This window comes from Patella vulgata, chromosome 7 (assembly GCF_932274485.2).
Source record: "Patella vulgata chromosome 7, xgPatVulg1.2, whole genome shotgun sequence".
NCBI lineage: Eukaryota > Metazoa > Mollusca > Gastropoda > Patellidae > Patella > Patella vulgata.
In genome coordinates this window covers 60,754,976-60,779,896 of record NC_065885.2, presented here as the reverse complement: position 1 = coordinate 60,779,896, position 24,921 = coordinate 60,754,976, and the positions used below count along the sequence as shown (strand labels likewise).

The 24,921-nt window shown below is 36.3% G+C and overlaps 1 long non-coding RNA gene across 1 annotated transcript; it reads left to right on the top strand.

Moving 5' to 3' along the window:
* Window positions 1-8,883: 8,883 nt before the first annotated feature.
* On the top strand, window positions 8,884-14,350 carry LOC130013623 (uncharacterized). The gene is made up of 6 exons (XR_008788823.1): window positions 8,884-8,947; window positions 9,433-9,456; window positions 9,707-10,060; window positions 10,654-10,860; window positions 11,436-11,505; window positions 13,071-14,350. It is a non-coding gene; the product is annotated as an uncharacterized LOC130013623 (long non-coding RNA).
* The last annotated feature ends 10,571 nt before the right edge of the window (window positions 14,351-24,921 follow it).

Sequence of the window (24,921 nt, the reverse complement as noted above, 5' to 3'; positions counted from 1 at the left end):
TAGACACTAATTAACTGATCCAGGTCATAATCAACTCTCGATGGCATGTCTCCGATATTTAATAGAGATAGAGAGAGAAATGGGGTTTAACGTTCACTCGACACAAACTAGGTCATTTCGGGACTAACATATGGTTTGATTTTATTTACATAATTCGCTTGCGCGTAGGGGTCTTTAGCAGTGGGAGGAAACCGGAGGCCCCGGAGAAAACCCACGAAGTTGGACAGGCGACCCTACTCTTTGCCACGTACAACCGGGGGATATTTAATAGATTAGAACGGTTCAGCCCATCCACGGTTTTCCCAGTGGTCTCATTCCGTTCTAAGTTAGTGGAGTCCAACGGAATGAGACTACTTTGAAAACCGAGGATCGGTTCAGCCATATTTTAATTTAATTTAAAAATGGAGGAACGAGGCTTAGCTTCGAACAACTAGTATGGTCTTGTCAAACCTTTAAAGGCTAATAGAGGAACGAGGCTTAGCTTCGAACAACTAGTATGGTCTTGTCAAACCTTTAAAGGCTAATAGAGTAATTTGAATGAAATTTTCAAATTATTCATTTTACATTATCTATTTTGAGCTATTATAGCAAGAATGGCTCGCTCTTTATCTAAATCTTACATAATGTATCTTTAATAGTTTACATTAAATTCCAGGCCTTAAGAAAGACCTGCAATAGGCAGATGTAGCTCTTAACTTGCATAATGTATGTTTAATAACGAATATGGAAAAACAAAGAAATTTCGCTCCTGTCAGTTAACAATCTGATTAAAACACAATTCCTATTTCGTTTCAATAGTTCAAAATTACAACTTTAGAAGCTGAAAGGGTTGTTATATAACTGGTGTTCTGATTGATATGACGGATTAGCCAATGAAATGGTCTGTTACGGCGTGTTCTTGGTGTGCGGTGTACGGGATTGTCTGTAACTTGGAACATCAAGGCTGATTGGTTAATTATTGCTTGTTTCCTGACGTCATTGGGACAAACGAAGCTCGTATGACCAGAACTATCACTACAGCCGGTTAGTGACGAAACGAAATATAGATCTGTACTGTAATCAGATTAGTCAGTTAAAAATGGAAACTAGTGGAAACTAGTGATAACAAATAAATTCAAACGGGTATTGCTATTTTTCAACACAAAACTCTGGTGGGTTTAATTTGATTTTACAAATGTTTCTTTCCAAATATTTTCTGAATCACAAGGATTGCTGTTTATTTACTCCAGACTGGGGTCTAATGCAATCAATTAATATATGTGTAGGTTCTAAAATGAAACTTGGTTGTACCACAAAGGCAACAACAACATCATCGTTACCAACACCATTAACATCCATGAAAACAACAAGCACAAACAATTTCATGTCAACAATTTCTGACAACAAACATGTATCAACTTCAAGTACCGGGGTAAATGATGGTGCAATTGCCGCTCAGTCAACAACTCAAAACTCCAGACCAGGTACGGTTTACACGACCTTTAAATTTAACACCAGTGCCGCTTATTCAACAACTCTAGACTCCAGTGGTGTTATTCATTCAACAACTGAACCACAACCAACCAATGATGATTCTGGTCGATGTAAGTATTCATCTGTTTCAAATCAAAATGTAAAATCAATGAGGCTTAAAATGAAACAAAAAATTGTCGTGGTTTATACAAATAACTGTCTGAGTACTTTTTTACAACATATATTGATAATATTATAAGGAGCATTTTGTATATGAATCTCAACATAAAACCGTAAGTTTACGCAATCGGGAATTTAATAATAGAAAAGCTAGTTATTATACTATTCAAAAAAAGTAGGGGATATTTGATTTTGGGGGCATAATACTAAAATATGCAAATGACTACGAAAAAAGTCACTATAGAACCTAACAGAAGAAACATTTCCAGTTACATGTGACGCCCAAACGCACCAATAGCTACCGCATGGAATGCAGGTGATGCTTGGGATCATCATTTGGGTCGAACCCAAGATTTGCACGACTCTGACTTTGAATGTTACAGTTTAATTGTTTTAGTGACCAGAAAACAAATTTTGATATGCGTCGGCTTACCCAAAATGAAAGGTTACGTGCCCTTGGCATGCTACAGATCGGCACAACACAGGCGGTTGTGGCGCGGACGATGAATGTTTCTCAGTCTGTCATAAGCAGGCTATGGTCCAGATACCGTGATACACAATCTGTACAGGACAGACCACGCTCAGGTCGACCAAGGGCGACAACTCAAGCCCAGGATCGATTTATCCGTACCTTGGCCTTGAGAAATCGTGTCATCACAGCAAATCAGATCAGCGCTCGTCTTCAAACAGACACTGGTGTGAGAGTGAGTGGCCAGACGATTCGGAATCGACTGCATAGGTGTCACCTTCGCGCCCGACGTCCTCGCGTGATCCCTTGTTTGAGAGATCATCACATTCAGGCAAGAGTTCGTTGGTGTAGGGATCGTCAACACTGGGATAATCGACGCTGGAGCAATGTGATGTTTTCAGATGAGTCAAGGTTCACTGTTGATTTTTTGGACAGACGTAGGAGGGTGTGGCGTCGTCGAAACGAGCGCTTCCAAGACGTTAACGTCATCAGACATGATCGATTTGGGGGTGGTTCTGTTATGGTGTGGGGAGGCATCACTGTTGCTGGAAGAACGGCTTTACATGTTGTTGCAGGGCGTGTTACAGGCCAGTACTACCGGGACAACATCTTGGCAGTCCATGTTGTGCCGTTCGCACGACGTCATGGCCGCCGTTTCATCTTCCAGGATGACAATGCAAGATGTCACAGGGCCAGGATCGTTACAGGTTACCTCCAACAACAGAACATCACCACATTACCTTGCAAGCACTGAGTCCCGACCTCTCCCCCATCGAGCATGTCTGGGACATGCTTGGACAGAGGTTACGTCAACGTCAACAACGTCCTGCCAATGTCCAAGAACTTGCTGCTGCGTTGCAACAGGAATGGGACAATCTGGACCAAAATGACCTTAGACGTCTCATTAGGAGTATGCCACGTCGGATCAATGCTTGTTTGGCAAACAGAGGAGGATTTACCCGTTACTGACTTGGTTGTGATGCTGTGGTAACTTTGCTGTTTGACCCCGGGTATCATTTTACCCTTATAATGGTCAGTCTGTGCGTTACTTAGTCTAACGATCATTTGGAATAAATCGATGAATGTGAACTTCATTTCATTTTGTCATTTGTTTCTTCGTCAGTTTCATTAGGTGACTTTAATAACACTTAAAAATCAAATATCCCCTACTTTTTTTGAATAGTATATTTAAAATTTTTTTTAGAATAGAAATGGCGTTGTGGAATACGAATTTTTACCCACAAGAGATAATACTGCAGACCAACTAGGTTCATCCATGCGTTTAATGGGAAGGTCCTGGAATTATTCTGGCAGGGAAAGATAATTATACAACAAGGTTCTTTGTACAAATTGGTAGTCACCCATGGTGGCTCGGTGAAATGCCGGGTTCGATCCCGGTGTTTGCCTAGAACGTTTCCTGGAATTTTCAGCCTAGTTTTCTTTTGTTAGTCAAAAAGCGCCCCATTGTCACGAAATGGTATCGTACGTAAAAAGTCCCATGGAAATTGGCGAAAATCCTGATTCCTTTTTATCAGAATCTGTGGGGACGGTTAGGGCAATGTTAATCAAGTCTTTTGAAATGAGGACAGGTGAGTAAAAGATTTTTAGATGATATTCTACAACAACCATTCCCATAATATTTAAATAACTATCGGTTTATTCTTCTCTTCTAATTTTGTTTTATTATATTTTCAGTAATTGGTATAATAATTGGATCTGTCCTAGCAGTTCTGATTGTGATAGCTTTCGTTATTATAATTATCTGGTCAGTATACAAAACAGCTTTATATCCACGTTCTTTTTATGTTAAAATTATTATGTTAATGTTATCTATTTATGTGATGCTCAGTGGTGTTATTACATTTTGTAAATCTTTTACAGTAACAATCCGGAGATTTCAGTTTATTCCAACACTGATCAGTACACACTTATAAACTACTCACCACTATAACACTTTGTGTGATGTGCGGTTCCTTAAGATTGATTTCACAATATAATATTACCACGAAGAAAAATGTTATAACAATAATTGTCGTCATAAATTCGTCCGGGTGATTGAAAACAATCAAGTGATCACGTCATTGGCGAATCGGAACTAGTTGTCGGTAGGCGCGTGAAAAGGGTTTTAGTAATTTTGGATCTACGTTTCTGTTAGAGGTGGGGTGGGTCTCTCAAGAGCAAGTAGACAACCACGCGAACATTTATACATGAATATAGTATCCTCAATTCACAGAATGAACTTTCAGTTTATGACTTGTTTCAGTTTATAGTCAACCCACGTTTTATTATTGTCAAACGTGGTATTGTAAATAGGGAGCCACGATGGTTCAGCGGGTCAGACTTTGGCTCGCTAACCCTGAGGTCCCTGGTTGATCCCTACGTTGGTCCAGAAAGTTCATCGGGATTTTCCGACATGTTCCTCCTTGTCAGTAGTTCAGGAGCGAGAGTCTGCCAAAGGACAACGTATAGTCAGTCGTTAGAATGAGACTTAATACCGAGGTCCCGTGTACATGTTGAGGTGCACGTTAATGGTCCCTTGGCAGTTGGCGTTTGATACAAGAGTAGGCCGTAGGGCCGCAAAATTACTCTCACATCACACTGTATGACACATGCCCGTGTTCATTAGCCCAGTTGGAGTGAACAGTAGGACGTAAAAGCCCATTTCACTTGTAATATAAATAGAGAATATGCCTATTCCCCGATATCGCATTTATATCTCTTGATGAAAAAATAATTAGAAATGGATTGGGAATTAACGTCCTACTTTTCTGTACAGACTGGACGAGTGAAGAACGACTGACTTCATACAGTGTGCTAACTCCTACGGGATTGGAATGCATCAATCCCTTATTGTAAATACGGTACCCAGACTACTCGGACCAAAGACCACTCGGACCAAAATAAAAAAAAACATTTTATACTTAAACATTATTAACGTAATATATCAACCACACACCGTATACTTATTTGTTTTAGCCTCGTGAAAAGACGAAAGACAAAGCCTCCAAATGAGACTCCACTGGAACCACAAGTTAATCATGTAAATGCAGCTGTAACACCCAACAACAACGCCAACGGTCACAACAACCAAAATACGCAAGTTGGTAACCAGGGAATGATCTATTTAGAAAACGATCTTTATAAAAGTATTGATGACGACGAGCCGGTAGGGAGAAAGGGAGGTAACCACGAAGGCATGATATATCTTGAAAATGATCTTTATATTTCAAGCAATGAAACTGATAACGTTCACCAAGATGCAGAAAACGCAGTTCCTGTTGAATATGCTGTGGTTAATAAAACCGCCAAGAAAAGTAGTTCTGGTAATGGCGCATCAGCGGGTCACACTGTTGGACCGCATGGTGACGTATACACTTTTGTACAGAAAAAATAGCTATAGAACATCAAATTGAACAAATAACCTACAAAAACGGATGGTCCATGACAGACAGAATATGCTCAAACCAATTGCATATTCAGTTATGTCTTATATAGTTAGATATGCATGTACAAACATATAAAATCAAAACCACGTCTTATGTGTGGTGAATTGCAGTCAGGTCCAGTCAGGATATTCTTGTATAAATGAAAAATAACAAGGAAGCCGAAGTTCACTCTTTTAAATAGAATATCTTCTGGATTCTGATAACAAAACAGTCTACAAGTGTTTTTGTTTTATTATGAATAATAACCACAAATCCAATTGTGATATTATATTGTAATATTAAATTGTATGTTTTCTACGAATTTAACAAATGTGATCAGCTCTGATATTAAAGTAGCTAAGTCTCTAACTCAATATCATCCAAAATCTTCAACATTGAAAACACAAATTATTTGTCAAATTAAATCAACATTCATGTTGTGATCTTACCGGAAAAAAGATGGGCTTTTGATATCCAATATTTAAGACAAAATAAACATTTTACCATTGGTACACGAATCGTGTACCATAATGCGCTTCAGCCCCAGTTGTATCAAGAGACTCGAGGGACGAGGCTAGACACATTGCACCAAATCAAACGGCGTATGTCGACTGGAATAACCAGACGCTAGAAATTTGCACTCGCTTGAGACTGCTGGCTTAGTTCGCCGAACATAACTGATTTGAAATTGGAGTAAAAACGGAAACCATTGAATGTAAATCAGTTTATATACATTCATATTACAGTATTATATGCGTTGCGACCCACTTTTGTCAATTTCTAGGTCTCAAATGTTAGCGATTTAGCTCCTTTAATATATTGCAAGTCTTTTTCTATGATTCACTGTTTCTTACAATATGATTCACTGTTTCTTACAAAGAGTAGCAATTTGACGGTTCCAAAACTGCGAATGGTAACTATTGAGATATCATATAAAACTAGGTCGTGACCATTGATCCATTTAGTGACTGGTGTTGTGGACGTGGCAGGTTCTACTTATTTCTATCATAGAACATCCCGAATACCACGTCTGTCTCTTTTGAGGAGTTCACATACTAAACAAATGCGGTCGTTTGAATGTTTCTGAAAGTTGCCATAATTGATTGAGCAAAATCATCTCAAGCATATCAGATCTAAATATTACAGTTGCCAGTCAATACAGGAACTATATTAATAAAGTGCTAATATCTTTAAAGGAGACAAATTATTATTATAAATTTTAAATTATATATATAATCGTGTTTTTATTTTAAAATTGTAATATTTATATACATAAAGCTATATGATTATTGTTATTATTTCATTAAATAGTCTGCGAAGAATGTTTTCAGTTGTGTATAAGGATATTTGAATGTGATAGTTTTTTAATTAGCCTCCATGTAATCACCATATGTTTGGTGCAATATAGCCCGGTTGGAGTTCACTTGTCATATCACTCCATTTCATTCATTCATTCGTTAAGTTGTCATAATTAAAGTTTATGCCACCAATCGTGACATTGAACAGTAAAATTGCGGATAATATTGATGTTCTGAGTTGAATTTCTGTGTGTGCTGACCGCGATGAACGCATGTGATTGCCTCCAGGGCGAACATCCGGGTATCTTGCGCAAATGCTTTTCAATAGCCATTTCGAATAGGGGATCAAATCATAAATCCACTTCTTCTTTGGATGTCCGCTCTTATTATTAGCTTTCAGTACGAACGGTGATTCGAGTGGAAAATCGCAGTGGTCGCTCAGTAATAAACAGTAATTTTATTCCATTAAAATGAAATGAAATGGGGCTTAACCTCCTATTGTTCTGCTCCGAACTGGGCTAACCAAGGCGGGCATACGCCATACAGTGTGCTACAGATGAGGGAAATTTTGCCGGACACCGGCACTACGGGCCTACTCTTATATCGAATTCCAACTGTCAAGGGATCTTTTACGTGCAGGGCAATGTGTACACGGGACATTGGTTTTCGTCCTTGTCAGACCCTCCGTCCTGCATCACTGACAAGGATGGAACACCCGATCACCGGGCTAGCGAGCCAGCGTCTGTATTCCATAGAATTATGACCTGTGTAAATTACAACAAAATTGGTAAATGACGCAAAATTAGTTTGACGTCACACTACTGTGTTTGACCCTATCCACATAACCCCAACAAACCAATATCATTTCTTAGGAGACGATATATATACTAAACAAAAAAATAAAACGTCAGTAAGATTTCAAAATCAGAGAAACACTTTAATCAAATCATGCTAGAAAACGACTAACTAAATGGATCAAAGCAATTTTTTGTGAACAATAAATCACAATTCCAAGGCATTACCAGGAGGTTTAGAGTCTTAACACAGTCTATACATCAGTATCTGGTGTGTCCACCGCGAATGTCAATAACAGCAGTGCAGCGTCTGTACATGAAGTGGAACAAAACAGACGATTGATGAACGCCATTGGAACCTGGCACCACACTCTCAGAAAAGCCTGGCGCAATCCATCGGCTGTGTTTGGTCTCGGTACGACGCTATTAAGTCTCCTCTGAAATTCATCCGAAAGATGTTCAATCGTCCCGGTGAACAGCACGTGCAGCATGAGTTACATGAAAATCATGGAGAACACATTACCATCTCAGAGATCAGGTTGCGTTTTTGAGAACATTTCCTGGGTTCAATTCTGTGTCTGGGAAGGAGCCTTATTGCTCAGGTCAAGTTGGAGATGTGGTCACAAATATACAATAAAAAAATTTGGCAAGTCTTATGCAATCCGTCTATTCAGAGTAACATACCACCCTGACGTTTCTTTTGCTGCTTAGTATATAACGTATACTGCCGATTTTAAAATCTTGTGCTGTAAGTCCCTTCAGATAATATTACGTGTGTCAAATAGCGCCACGTAGTATCTGTAATTTACGAACAACGTATTAGCTGTACACATCTACCCAAAATTAGTGACAAAAAGAGGCCATTGAATAGAGTAACCAATTCCTAGTTATATATTATAAATTTACCTGTTGCATTGGATATTGAACAAGTCGCCTCGCTCTACCTGTATATTATAAATATACCTGTAACAAGGAAGTGTATTATTATTGTATGCATGTCAAGCTCAACATATCGAAGAGTGTTGACTAATATTGGTTATGTTATTTCACTACTAGTTACATCTCACAAGCCTTATAGTGAACATGGCCAGCTTACAAACGGCAGTATTTAGTTTTGTCGCAACCATTATCATATTACATATTAGGATTGTGAGTAAGTATGAATTCAAGCGTACTTCGAGAATACTGGTGTATGCATATTTAATAGTAAAATGTTAACTGTGTGATGATATGAATTCGCGTACTTATATGTATAAATAACACGTATGGGTAGCATGGTCAGGTTGAGTTTTGTCGCGGCTATAGTAATATTACATATTGATGCTGTGAGTAAGTATAGATTATTAATACTAGTGTATCCATATTACTGAAATTTAATAGTAAAATGTTCACTGTGTGACGGCATGAATAATGCATATAGATTATGGCTGTTTTGTAGTTTTTCTTCGTCCAAACGCGGTATATGTAATACAATAAACCAGTATATTAATTTGGTATATAGTAGTGTTCTTTGAAGTGGTTATTCCTATGTAAAACCTAAATCTACCCATTACAGTTATTGAATGGATAATACAATGCATGTGCTTGCCTGCTTGGGACGTGATATTCGAGACTAATTATGATATTTCTTGTATAAATTTCATACGTTCATATCTTCACTCAGAATAATGTAATTTGACAGAAATGTTCAATATATTCATTGTCCATTATCTAGATTTAAACTAGATATAGTATTATATCTAATTCTTACACGATGCATCTTTTTTAAAAGTAATTATCGATAATATTCAGTAATTGTTTGTTTTTATTTTCAGTCACTATGAACTGTGATAGCACGAGTAAGTAAATTTTACTAAGACGATGTTATCTTTTTTATTTGGGATAATATTAATCAAAATAAGTTCTACACGTAATAACGATTACAATACACAACTAAAATTATTCTTAATGATGATCAAGTTTTATGTTTAGATCTTTACAGGTTGTTTAATTGGGACACATTTTACAATGTGTTTCTTTTTTCAAAGTAATTGTTATATCTTCATTATCTCAGTTTCGGTAATTATGTGTAAATAATTTCTTTTAAAGGTGTGTCACCTGTACTGCCGTTTTGTAGTAACTTCGGATATACCGGAAGGTTCTTTCATTTGTCTGGTATAGATAATAGAACAAATGGTATCGGATGTAATTGTTCCATTAGTTCATTTAATCAGGATCCTGTGGAAATTGAAATAAAGAATGTTACAACTACCTCCCACCTGTGTGACTATAACTTATACTTTGTATATAGAAATAGAAGTACACGACTGTATTCGTGTGGTGGCAATTTAAATAAAGAGAGTTTTTATTTGAACCCTTGGGAAACTGTGAGATTACATATGGAGAAAGGGACTTATAATGGTGTTGGATTTCCCTTCTGTCTTCAACTAATAAGTGATCTAGGTAACTATTTCTGAATCTATTTGATTAAATCATTAAATGTTATGTTGCGGAATCGTGACTAAACGTTTCTCCAATTATATTTAGCACAATGGTCTATGAGACGTAAACCTGATCTAAGACAGGCAAAGGCTATAGATGTACCTCGGGTCCGATTTGAAATAAAACATACAACATAGCCACATATTCCGCTTTCAATTTTGTGTCACCGTTAGAAGACAAGCAAATTCCCGTACCCACCCAACTTCTGTTACCTTCATACGAGAACATTTAAAAAAATGTCGAATCTAGACTTTACTTGTCATTGAATTTAGTTGAATTCAGTCACCTCAAGTATGTTGTGACGTCCACAGCAGATTGGAATATTAAGTGATTCTCAAAATATATTTTAATTACTCTGGACAGCACATTGTCATCATGCTTTGTTTTATGAAGTTAGAGTTAGGTAGTCCATGAGAAGAACAATAACATTTGTTATAGGTAGTTTACATAACACAGCATATTTTACTTTTCTGATCTTTAAGGATCCTCAGGAATGTTGACTATGTAGTCCAGGCTGTGTTTAGTGTGCTTTAATACTATTAATAATTTTGTAGGTTCTCAGATAAGACTAAAATGTAGGACTACACCACAGACAACAACAACAACCAATACGTCACCAACAACATTACCATCCACGAAATCTCCAAGCACAAACAATTTCATGACGACAATTGATGACATCCAAAATATACCAATCTCCAGTACATGGAGAAATGAAGATATGACTGAACCACAACCAAACGATGATGATTCTGATCGATGTAAGTATATTGGTCATCTGTTGCCTATCTCATGATCGGTTTATTAAATTATACAGACAATTATCGTGCGTTATTTTTTTTATTAAAGAAGTGTACTAATAAATTAGAAAATATATTGATTATATAATTTAAAAACAAGTTTTCTTGTAATATTCCCTCTTAAATAGTTTGTTTGACCAGGATAATCATAAGTCAAGAGTCTAGACCAATAAGGTTCATCCTGGCGTTGACCGAGAAGACCCTGGCATTTATCAAACAAGGCCCCGTGTATAAATTCCATAGAAAAATGCTATTCGAAACCCACTTCACTTGGCATATATTAATGGTATGTTAGTCTCAAGACCCCATATTTAAAGTATCGACGAGACCTCTGTCACTACTCCATTTCAGGTTATAGGGGCGGGTACTTAATGAGCAAATGTGCCTAGAACGTTTTTAAGGGAATATTCCTTTAATATACAAATTATTCTTATGTGTATTTGCTTCTAATCCGGTGTTTGTATTATATTTTGAATTGTGTTTACAGTGATTGGTAAAATAATTAGATCTATCCAATATTTGTATCATATTTTCAGTGATTGGTATAATAATTGGTTCAATTCTAGCTGTTCTGGTCGGGGTAGCTTTAGTTATTATAATTGTCTGGTCAGTATACAAAACATTTAAATCTTATGTTAATGTTATTAATCAATTGAAACAACATCGAAGTGAACACACTGATCCGCAGTGAATATTTGCTAGGTCGCTACAATCACTGATAAGGATGACATCGATGCGGCTTAATGAGCCAGAAATATTAACTTTTTTCCTGCGACAAATTAAATTCTAAAATATTTTTTTTATGTATTGGAAAAATAAATAAAGGCGTTTGACGTATTTGTAGGTAAAAATTATATCCTATTTAGTGTAAATGGGTATTAAAATGACTAAAATGCAGCATTCTCTCCGAAGCAGTAACGTCTTATGTAAACAATGCACGCGCCATTCAGCCAATGAATGATGCCGCGTGCTGTGACAGCACGTGTTAAGGCAGTCATCTTTGACAGAGATATATCACTAGACTCGTAATTCTCTGTGAAACAGATTGCGAAGTGAAGTCAATGGGGCTATTGCATTTTCCAAAACGTACAGCAAGTAGCCATCAGCAACAACTTAAACAAATAGACGCATGTACCCTGTGTAACCTGGACAATCGCTTTCATAAATACATTTAAGCGGTTACTAAATAGTATGTCTGAAGTCTATTACGTCCAAGTTCGTAGGGGCGATTATCAAAATCAGGGGAAGATAACTCATCTGATAACTATTTTATAACAGTAGATATATACTCTTCAAAAAAAAGTAGGGGATATTCAGAAACAATACAAAACTGCGGAAATGCACTGCTGTTTTTATTAGAAGTAACCAGTGTATGTTAATAACAGGCCAATTGCCTACACATGAACATAAACAGTTCATATGGGAGGCTTATCTAACCCCCCATTTCACTCGCAAAGAGATACACCGTCAAAAGTGAAAATAGACGTTTTTGATTTTTGTCTTAATAATGAGTAATTGCTCCACCAATCCTCAGACATTCAGCAATTCGTCGTGGCATGCTAATAATCAACCTTCCAATCACGATTTGGAGCAATCTGACCCACTCCTCTTGCAGTGCCACGGCCAATTCTTGCAGTGTTGTTGGTTGACGTTGACGTCGACGAACACGTCTCCTGATCAAATTAAACGCAACACACTAAAGCAAAGATATGCTAAACAGTAAATCTTATGCAAAAACCGATAGGAAAGCAAACATGGATAGATAAACCAGCACGCGGCAGTTTTCATCAACCCTTCCTTGAAGTGTCAGATTTGACAATGAACCCCTCCCACGTGTATGGCGCTATTGCGTGTCGCATGTGCAGCTCAGTGGTTCTGTTGGGGCGATAAGTCTTCATCTGTGAACATACTCTCAAAGCATGTCAAATGTCCATGACTATTTATCATATCGCAGCCTGCATAGGTACATTGTATTTGCATTTCAATATCCCCTACTTTTTTTTGAAGAGTATAATATACAAAGCTAAGAAACACGCTGACAACAAAAGTCCATTAGGCCTCCGTCCACCAGTTAGTCGCAATACTCACAAGTTCTTACTAGTTTTTGCAATAATGTCGTCAGTTAAGTTTGTTTAGATATCTTATTAAATGATAATACTTGTTCGTTTTAGTTTGGTGAAAAGACGAAAGAAAGATGTCATATATGAAACGCCACGACAACCACAGCAGAGTTCACATATTTATATGGATTTACATGTTGAACCCGTTAACACTGGAACGCAACAAAACAACATTTATGTGAACAGCGTGGTGATTTAAAAAAAAAATATATATATTGACATTTAGTAGATGGGAATAATTGGGACTAAGTCTTCACCAGAAAAATTTTACAGGTTTCAACAACTTGTCACACAAAAAGTGATGTATTGCTTTTTAAATGACCCGCAAAGAATGTGTTCTTTATGACAGAAACTAATGGAATATGGTGTAATCGTGCTGATTCACAAACTATTAAACCCTATATGTACTATGTGTAAAACTGAATGGCGACTTTTCAGATGCGTTCACATGCTAGTCTAGCTAATTACCAGCTTTGTATCTACGTAATGAGCAACTAGCTAAATTACTTGTTTGTAACAATGAAAACATACGCTTGAATCTACTAATGTATTGTTAAGCTACCCACACTATAATTTACATATTAACTTGTAACGGGGATCACGTGGCTAAGTGGGTAAGACGCTGGCTCGCTAGCTTGGAGGTCGGGTGTTCGATCCCTGCATTGGCGGAGAAAGTTCATTCAGATTTTCCGACGTGGTTTCCCCTTGTCAGTGATGCAGGATAGAGGACCTGACAAAGACAGCTGTCTAGTCGTTCGGATGGGACGAAAAACCAAGGTCCCGTGTACACATTGGCGAGCACGTAAAAGATCCCCTAGTAATTGGAATTCGATATAAGGGTAGGCCGTAGCGCCGCTGTCCGGGCAAAATTTCCCTCATAGCACACTGTATGGCGTATGCCCGTCTTCATTAGCCCAGGTTTGGAGCAGAACAGTAGGAAGTTAAACCCCATTTCATTTCATTTCATATAAACCTGTAATAAAGATGAACTGTTATACATGTTGTACACGTCAGTTCATACATATTATCTCTGTCATTGTTTTCAACTTTGTTCATAAATTTGTGTACACATTACCGTGCACGTACAAGATCCCTTGACAGTTGGAATTCGATATAAAAGTAGGCAAAATTTCCCTCATAGCACACTATATGGCGTATGCCCGTCTTCATTAGCACTGTTCGGAGCAGAACAGTATGACGTTAAACCCCATTTCATTTCATTTGTTCATAAATTAAAATGTGTTTCTTTTTCGTGGTATTTCATGTGTAAATGTTATTAATTAAAATGTCTCTTCTTTATTTTATTTCAATATTTGTAATAAATTCTTTGTTTGAACCCCATTTGATTTATTGTCGTTCTTCACGAGATGCCCGAAGAAAGGCTTCCATTATGGCCAGATTTCAGTCTTGTTGGTGTCCAGACTAGTTTTCAATGGTGTCGAGAACGGGCTATCAAGTAATATCTTAAAGGGACAATAACACTCTTGCTGGCTTGAAAGCTCCAGAAAATAAATAATATCTCTATCTAAGTACTAGATGTTTAAGTGTCCTACCTGTTGTGTAAATTATCCATTACATCCTATTTTACTTGTCCAGAGGGTTCGAAAATATTTTTAAATCCAAGTTTCATTTGAAAAGGTTTACGTTAGACGTTTCAATCCATTATGTTGAATTTTTCAAAATTTTTAAATAAGGTGTGTTAAGATGAAATTTGTATCATCAATTAATTGAAATATTCTAAAATAGTACAATTTGTTGACCAGAATAAAGATTGGGACATATTATTCAGTTACAACAAGAGTGGTATTGAGACTTTAATACTGCACAGTGGCGTCAGCATGAGTCTTCTTTCAATATATTTACGTAATGTCTTAAGCACGCATAATCCAGCATGTGCATTTCAATGAAATACGTCACGTCTATAGCTGGGAACCGAAGATATCTACAAGGAACATAGGAAACAAGAATTGGGGACAAGTAGTCCGGTGTTTCATCTTTCTGAAAATTGTAAGCTATGCACAGAAGTTTGAATGTAATTCTACTTTCCACCTCAACTTCAAGACGTCTGACATTCTCAAATTATTACCCTGGTTTTCTCGAAATTAACAATTAGAGTTTTCAAACGTGGTACGAAATCTTGAGGTTTGTAAGATTCAACGAGTTTGTAGATAACCATAACATAGCATTTTTGAACTTCATGCAACGATTTTATCAATTAATACTGCTATTCTTTCAAATCTTTATTAATTCCACTACGGTAGACATTCCTTGAGGTTTAATAGGCGTACAATTGTTATTGCGATAGTAAGATTTCTTATTGTCACTTTCTATAATAACCTAAAAATAATATTATACTCAAAATAGCCTCTCATTTAGTTGGTTATTGTCCTATACCAACCCACAAATAATGTTCTACTCCAAATAGCTACTCCGTTTTGTAAGTTATTGGGTTATGAAATGAGGAAGTAAATTACGCATACCACTGGTGTGTAAAGCGTTCTCTATAAATAATACGTCGGCTTTATTAATGCATATTTTAGTAACAAGAGGTATATGGTCGCGTCAACGTTACTTTTAAACATAAATCTTAAAAAAAATGTTATATCAACTCCAATATTAGTTTAGTTAATCGCCCGTTAATACATGGTGGGGGTGGGTGAAGGGGTGACCGAATGGTTAGCGCGTGCGCGTTGCATCATAAGGTCTGTCAATAAGTCAACCGGCGTGTTTTCAATTTCCCGATTGTACGTGACAAGGAGTAGGGTCGCCTGTCCAACCCCGTGGGTTTTCTCCGGGTGCTCCGGTTTCCTCCCACAGCTAATGACCCCGCGCTAGCGAATTATTGAAATAAAGTTAACCATATGTTAGTCCCGAAATGACTTAGTTTGTGTCGAGTGGACGTTAAACCCAATTTCCCTCTTTATAACAGTGTGTTGTATCTGAAATATGCGATATCAGTGTACAACATGGGTTGTTATATGTGATTTGTGATATCGTACTAAATGTTAGTGCAGATCATTTATTTTATTCAATGATATTTGACTAGTGAATGTATTTCAAAATACAATCAAGCATGTCTTATCCTTGTCGTGTGTGTGTTAACTATCTTATGTTAACAATAAATTAAATAGACCACATTAGTGATTTATAAGCTGTGGCAATTGAATAAATTATGCGTTGCTTTGTTGGTTTTTTTTTTTGAAAGTTACACAATGGATTTCTCAATGTATTACATTTATGGTTCTTACAAATTTGCCGCAAGTTTACAACAAAAGGGGCCATTGTACAGATTTGTCAAGTAATAGATATATATTATACATGTGGTGTATAAATGTTAAGCTCAACGTATACATATTTGTGAAGTAAAGATGGTTAAACGCATTATGACTGTTTAACTCAATGTGTTACAGTAAAATGGTGATAGGAACACCGGTGAATCATGGAGAGGCCACTTACGGAAATATTTAGTTTCGTTGCGGTCATTATAATGTTACATAGTAGTGTTGTGGGTAAGTAAACATTGTCTCAAATGTACATATATATCAGTGATCTCAATCAGTGTGCTGCTGTTTTTTTTTTCAGTGGTTCCAAGGTGTGCAGTTGGTAAAAAAAAGATGGAGAACCACATATACATTTCATTGAAGAGTTAATGTATAATTTCATAGTTTATATATATAATAAATAAAGGTTAAAAATGCTTAAACATACATTATGCACGAGCTAAATCGGCCTATTGCAGGCCTGAAATGTTATTTAAATTATTAATTAAACATTTAACATATCCAGACCATAATCAACTCTCGATGGTGTATGGCGCTATTGCCTGTCGCATGTGCAGCTCAGTGGTTCTGTTGGGGCGATAAGTCTTCATCTGTGAACATACTCTCAAAGCATTTCAAATGTCCATGACTATTTGTCATATCGCAGCCTGCATAGGTACATTGTATTTGCATTTCAATATCCCCTACTTTTTTTGAAGAGTATAATATACAAAGCTAAGAAACACGCTGACAACAAAAGTCCATTAGGCTTCCGTCCACCAGTTAGTCGCAATACTCACAAGTTCTTACTAGTTTTTGCAATAATGTCGTCAGTTAAGTTTGTTTAGATATCTTATTAAATGATAATACTTGTTCGTTTTAGTTTGGTGAAAAGACGAAAGAAAGATGTCATATATGAAACGCCACGACAACCACAGCAGAGTTCACATATTTATATGGATTTACATGTTGAACCCGTTAACACTGGAACGCAACAAAACAACATTTATGTGAACAGCGTGGTGATTTAAAAAAATATATATATATTGACATTTAGTAGATGGGAATAATTGGGACTAAGTCTTCACCAGAAAAATTTTACAGGTTTCAACAACTTGTCACACAAAAAGTGATGTATTGCTTTTTAAATGACCCGCAAAGCATGTGTTCTTTATGACAGAAACTAATGGAATATGGTGTAATCGTGCTGATTCACAAACTATTAAACCCTATATGTACTATGTGTAAAACTGAATGGCGACTTTTCAGATGCGTTCACATGCTAGTCTAGCTAATTACCAGCTTTGTATCTACGTAATGAGCAACTAGCTAAATTACTTGTTTGTAACAATGAAAACATACGCTTGAATCTACTATTATAGTTAAGCTACCCACACTATAATTTACATATTAACTTGTAACGGGGATCACGTGGCTAAGTGGGTAAGACGCTGGCTCGCTAGCCTGGAGGTCGGGTGTTCGATCCCTGCATTGGCGGAGAAAGTTCATTCAGATTTTCCGACGTGGTTTCCCCTTGTCAGTGATGCAGGATGGAGGACCTGACAAAGACAGCTGTCTAGTCGTTCGGATGGGACGAAAAACCAAGGTCCCGTGTACACATTGGCGAGCACGTAAAAGATCCCCTAGTAATTGGAATTCGATATAAGGGTAGGCCGTAGCGCCGCTGTCCGGGCAAAATTTCCCTCATAGCACACTGTATGGCGTATGCCCGTCTTCATTAGCCCAGGTTTGGAGCAGAACAGTAGGACGTTAAACCCCATTTCATTTCATTTCATATAAACCTGTAATAAAGATGAACTGTTATACATGTTGTACACGTCAGTTCATACATATTATCTCTGTCATTGTTTTCAACTTTGTTCATAAATTTGTGTACACATTACCGTGCACGTACAAGATCCCTTGACAGTTGGAATTCGATATAAAAGTAGGCAAAATTTCCCTCATAGCACACTATATGGCGTATGCCCGTCTTCATTAGCACTGTTCGGAGCAGAACAGTATGACGTTAAACCCCATTTCATTTCATTTGTTCATAAATTAAAATGTGTTTCTTTTTCGTGGTATTTCATGTGTAAATGTTATTAATTAAAATGTCTCTTCTTTATTTTATTTCAATATTTGTAATAAATTCTTTGTTTGAACCCCATTTGATTTATTGTCGTTCTTCACGAGATGCCCGAAGAAAGGCTTCCATTATGGCCAGATTTCAGTCTTGTTGGTGTCCAGACTAGTTTTCAGTGGTGTCGAGAACGGGCTATCAAGTAATATCTTAAAGGGACAATAACACTCTTGCTGGCTTGAAAGCTCCAGAAAATAAATAATATCTCTATCTAAGTACTAGATGTTTAAGTGTCCTACCTGTTGTGTAAATTATCCATTACATCCTATTTTACTTGTCCAGAGGGTTCGAAAATATTTTTAAATCCAAGTTTCATTTGAAAAGGTTTACGTTAGACGTTTCAATCCATTATGTTGAATTTTTCAAAATTTTTAAATAAGGTGTGTTAAGATGAAATTTGTATCATCAATTAATTGAAATATTCTAAAATAGTACAATTTGTTGACCAGAATAAAGATTGGGACATATTATTCAGTTACAACAAGAGTGGTATTGAGACTTTAATACTGCACAGTGGCGTCAGCATGAGTCTTCTTTCAATATATTTACGTAATGTCTTAAGCACGCATAATCCAGCATGTGCATTTCAATGAAATACGTCACGTCTATAGCTGGGAACCGAAGATATCTACAATGAACATAGGAAACAAGAATTGGGGACAAGTAGTCCGGTGTTTCATCTTTCTGAAAATTGTAAGCTATGCACAGAAGTTTGAATGTAATTCTACTTTCCACCTCAACTTCAAGACGTCTGACATTCTCAAATTATTACCCTGGTTTTCTCGACATTAACAATTAGAGTTTTCAAACGTGGTACGAAATCTTGAGGTTTGTAAGATTCAACGAGTTTGTAGATAACCATAACATAGCATTTTTTAACTTCATGCAACGATTTTTATCAATTAATACTGCTATTCTTTCAAATCTTTATTAACTCCACTACGGTAGACATTCCTTGAGGTTTAATAGGTGTACAATTGTTATTGCGATAGTAAGATTTCTTATTGTCACGTTCTATAATAACCTAAAAATAATATTATACTCAAAATAGCCTCTCATTTAGTTGGTTATTGTCCTTTTCAACCCACAAATAATGTTCCACTCCAAATAGCTACTCCGTTTAGTTAGTTATTGGGTTATTAATGCATATTTTAGCAGCAAGGGGTATATGGTCGCGTCAACGTTACTTTCAAACATAAATCTTAAAAACAAAATGTTATATCAACTCCAATATTAGTTTAGTTAATCGCCCGTTAATACATGGTGGGGGTGGGTGAAGGGGTGGCCGAATGGTTAGCGCGTGCGCGTTGCATCATAAGGTCTGTCAATAAGTCAGCTGGCGTGGTTTCAATTCCCCGATTGTACGTGACAAGGAGTAGGGTCCCCTGTCCAACCCCGTGTTTTTCTCCGGGTGCTCCGGTTTCCTCCCACTGCCAAAGACACCGCGCTAGCGAATTATTGAAATAAAGTTGAACCATATGTTAGTCTCGAAATGACTTAGTTTGTGACGAATGTACGTTAAACCCCATTTCCCTTTTTAAAACATGGTGTTGTGTCTGAAATATGCGATATCAGTGTACAACATGGGTTGTTATAATATAACAATAATATAATATGTTATAATATGTGATTTGTGATATCGCACTAAATGTTAGCAGATCTTATTTATTTTATTCAATGATATTTGACTAGTGAATGTATTTCAAAATACAATCAGGCATGTCTTATCCTTGTCGTGTGTGTTAACTATCTTATGTTAACAATAAATTAAATAGACCACGTATTAGTGATTTATAAGCTGTGGCAATTGAATAAATTATGTGTTGCTTTGGGTTTTTTTAAAAGTTACACAATGAATTTCTTAATGAATTACATTTATGGTTCTTACAAATCTGCCTGAAGTTTACAACAAAAAGGGCCATTGTACATATTTGTCAAGTAATAGATATATATTATACATGTGTTGTATAAATGTCACGCTCAGCGTATACATATTTGTGAAGTAAAGATGGTTAAACGCATTATGAATGTTTAACTCAATGTGTTACAGTGAAATGGTGATAGGAACACCGGTGAATCATGGAGAGGACACTTACGGAAATATTTAGTTTCTTTGTGATCATTATAATGTTACATAGTAGTGTTGTGGGTAAGTAAACATTGTCTCAAATGTACATATATATCAGTGATTATCAACCAGTGTGCTGGGGTTTTTTTTCATGTGTTCCAAGGTGTGCAGTTGGTAAAAAAAAGATGGAGAACCATATATATATTTCATTCAAGAGTTAATGTATATATATAATAAATAAAGGTTAAAAATGCTTAAACATAGTTACATTATGCACGAGCTAAATCGGCCTATTGTAGGTCGTTTATTAGGCCTGAAATGTTATCTAAATTATTAATTAGACATTAATTAACATATCAAGACCATAATCAACTCTCGATGGCATCGCTAGCCTGCGATGTTTACTCGATTACGTTCCGATTTGCTGTCACCACTTTCATCTAGGGGTGTTTCCCAAAATTAAAAAGAAGGTAGGCCCTATCCAATGAATAATAGTGAGATTCCAGTGCGACGGGCGTAGCGCGCCACCCGCGTGCGCGCGAACCGCGCTGGCGGGGAGCCAGGGAGACCTTTTACAGAACATTTTGAAAAATAAATGCCATTTTTGGATTCTAACGTATATCTTGGGTACGAAAACCAGCGGCCACCAGGCAGGATACGCCCACATTTTGCAAGAGATGTGTAGAGAACAAGCTAAAAACAAAAAACGATTTTTTGTACAATCGGGGCCATAGTCCAGAAAGTTATCGTCTAAAATGCGCAAATATCAAATGGGACTGAGATTTTTGGAATATAAAGAAAGGTTTTAAGTTTCCCCAAAATCGGATAAAAATTGTGACCTCTCGAAGGTCCATAACCTCTGTATTACATACAATTTGCGTACAAAAAGCGGCCATTTTGGCGGACAGTTTCATTTCGATTTTCCTGAAATTCCAATTCAACCTTCATTATGGTGGAATGGTGATATATCTAAACGGTTTTTAAAATCGCAACAAAATGTGACCTCTAGAGAATCCACAAGCTGAAAATGCGATTTTTCGACCAATCAGGGGCCATAATCCAGGAAGTTACGTTCGGATATGTGTGATTATCAACAGGAACCAAGAGATTTATGATAAAAACATATAAAATTATTTAAAGTTTCATCCAAATCGGGTAACAACTGTGGCCTCTAGAGGGTCCACAACCATATATACCATGTACAAGGGGCGCCCATTTTGTCCGTCAGTTGTTGTCCGATTTTCACGAAACTTGAACTCGACCATCATTAGTGTATAACTGCGATATATTCACATGTTTTTTGGGTTTTTTTAATCGGGGCCACAAGCTCAAAACGCGATTTTTCGTACAGTCAAGGGCCATAATTCAGGAAGTTACTATCCGATATGCGCGAATATCGAAAGGAACCAAGATCTGTGGGATATAAAAATGCATTCCAAGTTTCATCAAAATCGGATCAAAATTGTAACCTCTAGTTGGTCCACAACCTTGATATACCATATTTTACAATATTTGCGTACAAGGGGTGCTATTTTATCCGGCAGTTTTGTCCAATTTTTACAAAATTCGAATTCAACGGTGATATACTAAAACGGTTTTTTAAACGGATAAAAATTGTGACCCCTAGAGGAAACCACAAGCTAGAAACACGATTTTTCGTACAATCAGGGGTCATAATTCATGAAGTTAGGATCCTATATGCGCGAATATCGAAAGGAACCAAGATCTTTGGGTTATAAAAATGCATTTCAAGTTTCATCAAAATCGGACCTCTAGAGTGTCCACAAGCTAAAAACGTGATTTTTCGTACAATCAGTGGCCAAAATCCATGAAGTTATGGTCCGATACATGCCAATATAGAAAGGAACCGAGATCTTTGGAAGATAGACCTATATTGCACGTTTCGTCAAAATCGAATAAAAATTGTAGAATGTCCAAAATATACGTCCACATGAAAATGTGGGCGTTTAAAAAATCGACCTATTCTTTGTCATCACTTGAAAGACAACCATATAAAAATGAAAGAGAACAAATGTGATTGGGCAAGACAAAACTCATCATATGTGGTATGACTAATATAACATGTAACATAATAATATGAACTCAAAACCAAAAGTGACCCCATTTTCTACAGACAAAGTCATTATTATTATTACAGATTACAAATTATAAATTACATGAACATACAGAGCCTACCCTGTTGTAGGAGAAAAAGTAACTACAAAGGCCGGGCCTATCCTTTAAAAAAAAACCTGCTTTCATCTGCGACGAGCGATGAGCCGCGCGGAAAATAGCAGTGGTCGCTAGATGTGGTTTGGTAGTATTAGTTGGTGCACATGTGATCAAATAAAATACAATACAGGTCACAATTCTATGAAATACAATTACTGGTAATATTAATGTGCGACGTTTCGACTAAGCTACTCTATCATCGCGTCGCTCATTAAGAAACGGTTATTGTATTCCAAAGAATAGTGACCTGTGTAAATTATAGCAAAATTGGTAAATGGAACATGTATACAAAATCTATATTACTTTGTGACCTTTTCCACTCAACCCCTACAAGCCAATATAATTTCATATTCAAATGCATGGAGACGATGATTTTAGGAAATGGTAATATTTAATGTATACACATTACTTGTTGTGCATTATAGTTATGTAAGTTAAAACTCTTATATAGATAAATGGAGTTTACATCCACTCAACACGTTGTACAATTTTATTTGAATAATTAGCTTGTGTGTAGGGATCTTTAGCAGTGGGAGGAAATTGGACAACCCGGAGAAAACCCTAATCCGTGCATCATCAATCAAATTGTATTAACGAGACTTAATTTTAGTAACAACTGGATAAACAAAATAAAGATAGGAATAACCAGTACAGTTCATGTTAAAAATAAATGTATATCACTACCTTGTTCTGGTTTATTGTGAAAGTTGTAGTCAGATAATAGGTGCTAGAGGTCGGGTGTTCGATCCCTGCATTGGCCGAGAAAGTTCATCCAGATTTTCCGGCGTGGTTTCCCCTTGTCAGTGATGCAGGTCGGAGGGCCTGACAAGGACATCTGTCTAGTCCTTCGGATGAGACGAAAAACCGAGGTCCCGTGTATACATTGGAATGCACGTAAAAGATCCCCTGGCAGTTGGAATTCGATATAAGAGTACACTGTAAAACTTTTTCCGTAAAATTTACGGACAAATGGCTGGCAGCTAGGTTGCCAACCAATGTACGTAAAAATTACGACACACCGTAAATAAATTTTTACGAACATGTCGTAAAAATTACGACCAAAGATTGGCAACCTAGCTGCCAGCCATTTGTTCGTAAATTTTACGGAAAATATTTTACAGCTGTAAAAAAACTATGGTATGATAAGCATCAAAAAAGACATTATTTAAGATTTAAAATAGAATTTAATTATTCAAAACAAAATAAGATACAAAATCTCAAATATGCAATTACATGATGATAGTTTAAAATATAATAAAAGATGACAAAATCCATATAAACTGAAAATTTGAGATTTGTCAGAAAGTAAAGCTAACAACTGGTTGTTTTTTTTTAACCTATCAACCACAAATCCATATTTTTTAACACAGTGGATCAAGAACAAATTTTCTATGACAATATTGAGAATGTGTGGAGATTGGACAAATTCTTTGGTTTTCAAGCAGTTTGGTAACCTATTTAAAGACAAGGCTCCATGCACAATTCTTCATTAATAATAAGATACATTTATACATGGAATAATTTGTACATGGAATAATAAGACTTGAAAAAAAAAAAAAAAATCTGTTGCCCCCATTAACAAGGGAAATAACTCCCCAAAATATTTATCAACTTGTCTCAAGGCAGGCAAACAAAAATACCCAGTAAATAACAAATATGTGAAAATTTCCAGGAATGTGCCATATAATGGGTAGCAACAAAATAGTATTATCTATTATAATACTTGTACATGTAAAATATTTACATTATAATATTTAAATGAACTTTTTAATTTCTAACAATAACATTCTGAATCTGTTCTAGAAATATAGTCAGTGTGTTACAATAGTGTTGTAATATTCACCTCAAATCTATCTAGCAAAATTTAACATATTAACAACATGAAAATAAAACTAAAACTATCAGTAAATTATAACTGTAAAACTTGATCTGATAATGAAATCATTCAAAATTTGGGAGATTAACAAATTTGAATTTTAAATTGACAATATAAAAACTAACAATTACACTCCAAAAGTATCAAAATTTTAAAACAACAGCATGAAAAAGATTTCCAATCATTCCAACTTGTTTTAATATTATTAGCTGAGCGTAATCTCTATTTTAAATTTTACACATCCTATCATGTTGCATATTAATATTAAGCATGTACATTCTTTAGTGAGAATAGCATAATTTGATTCAGTCTGGCTGATGGAA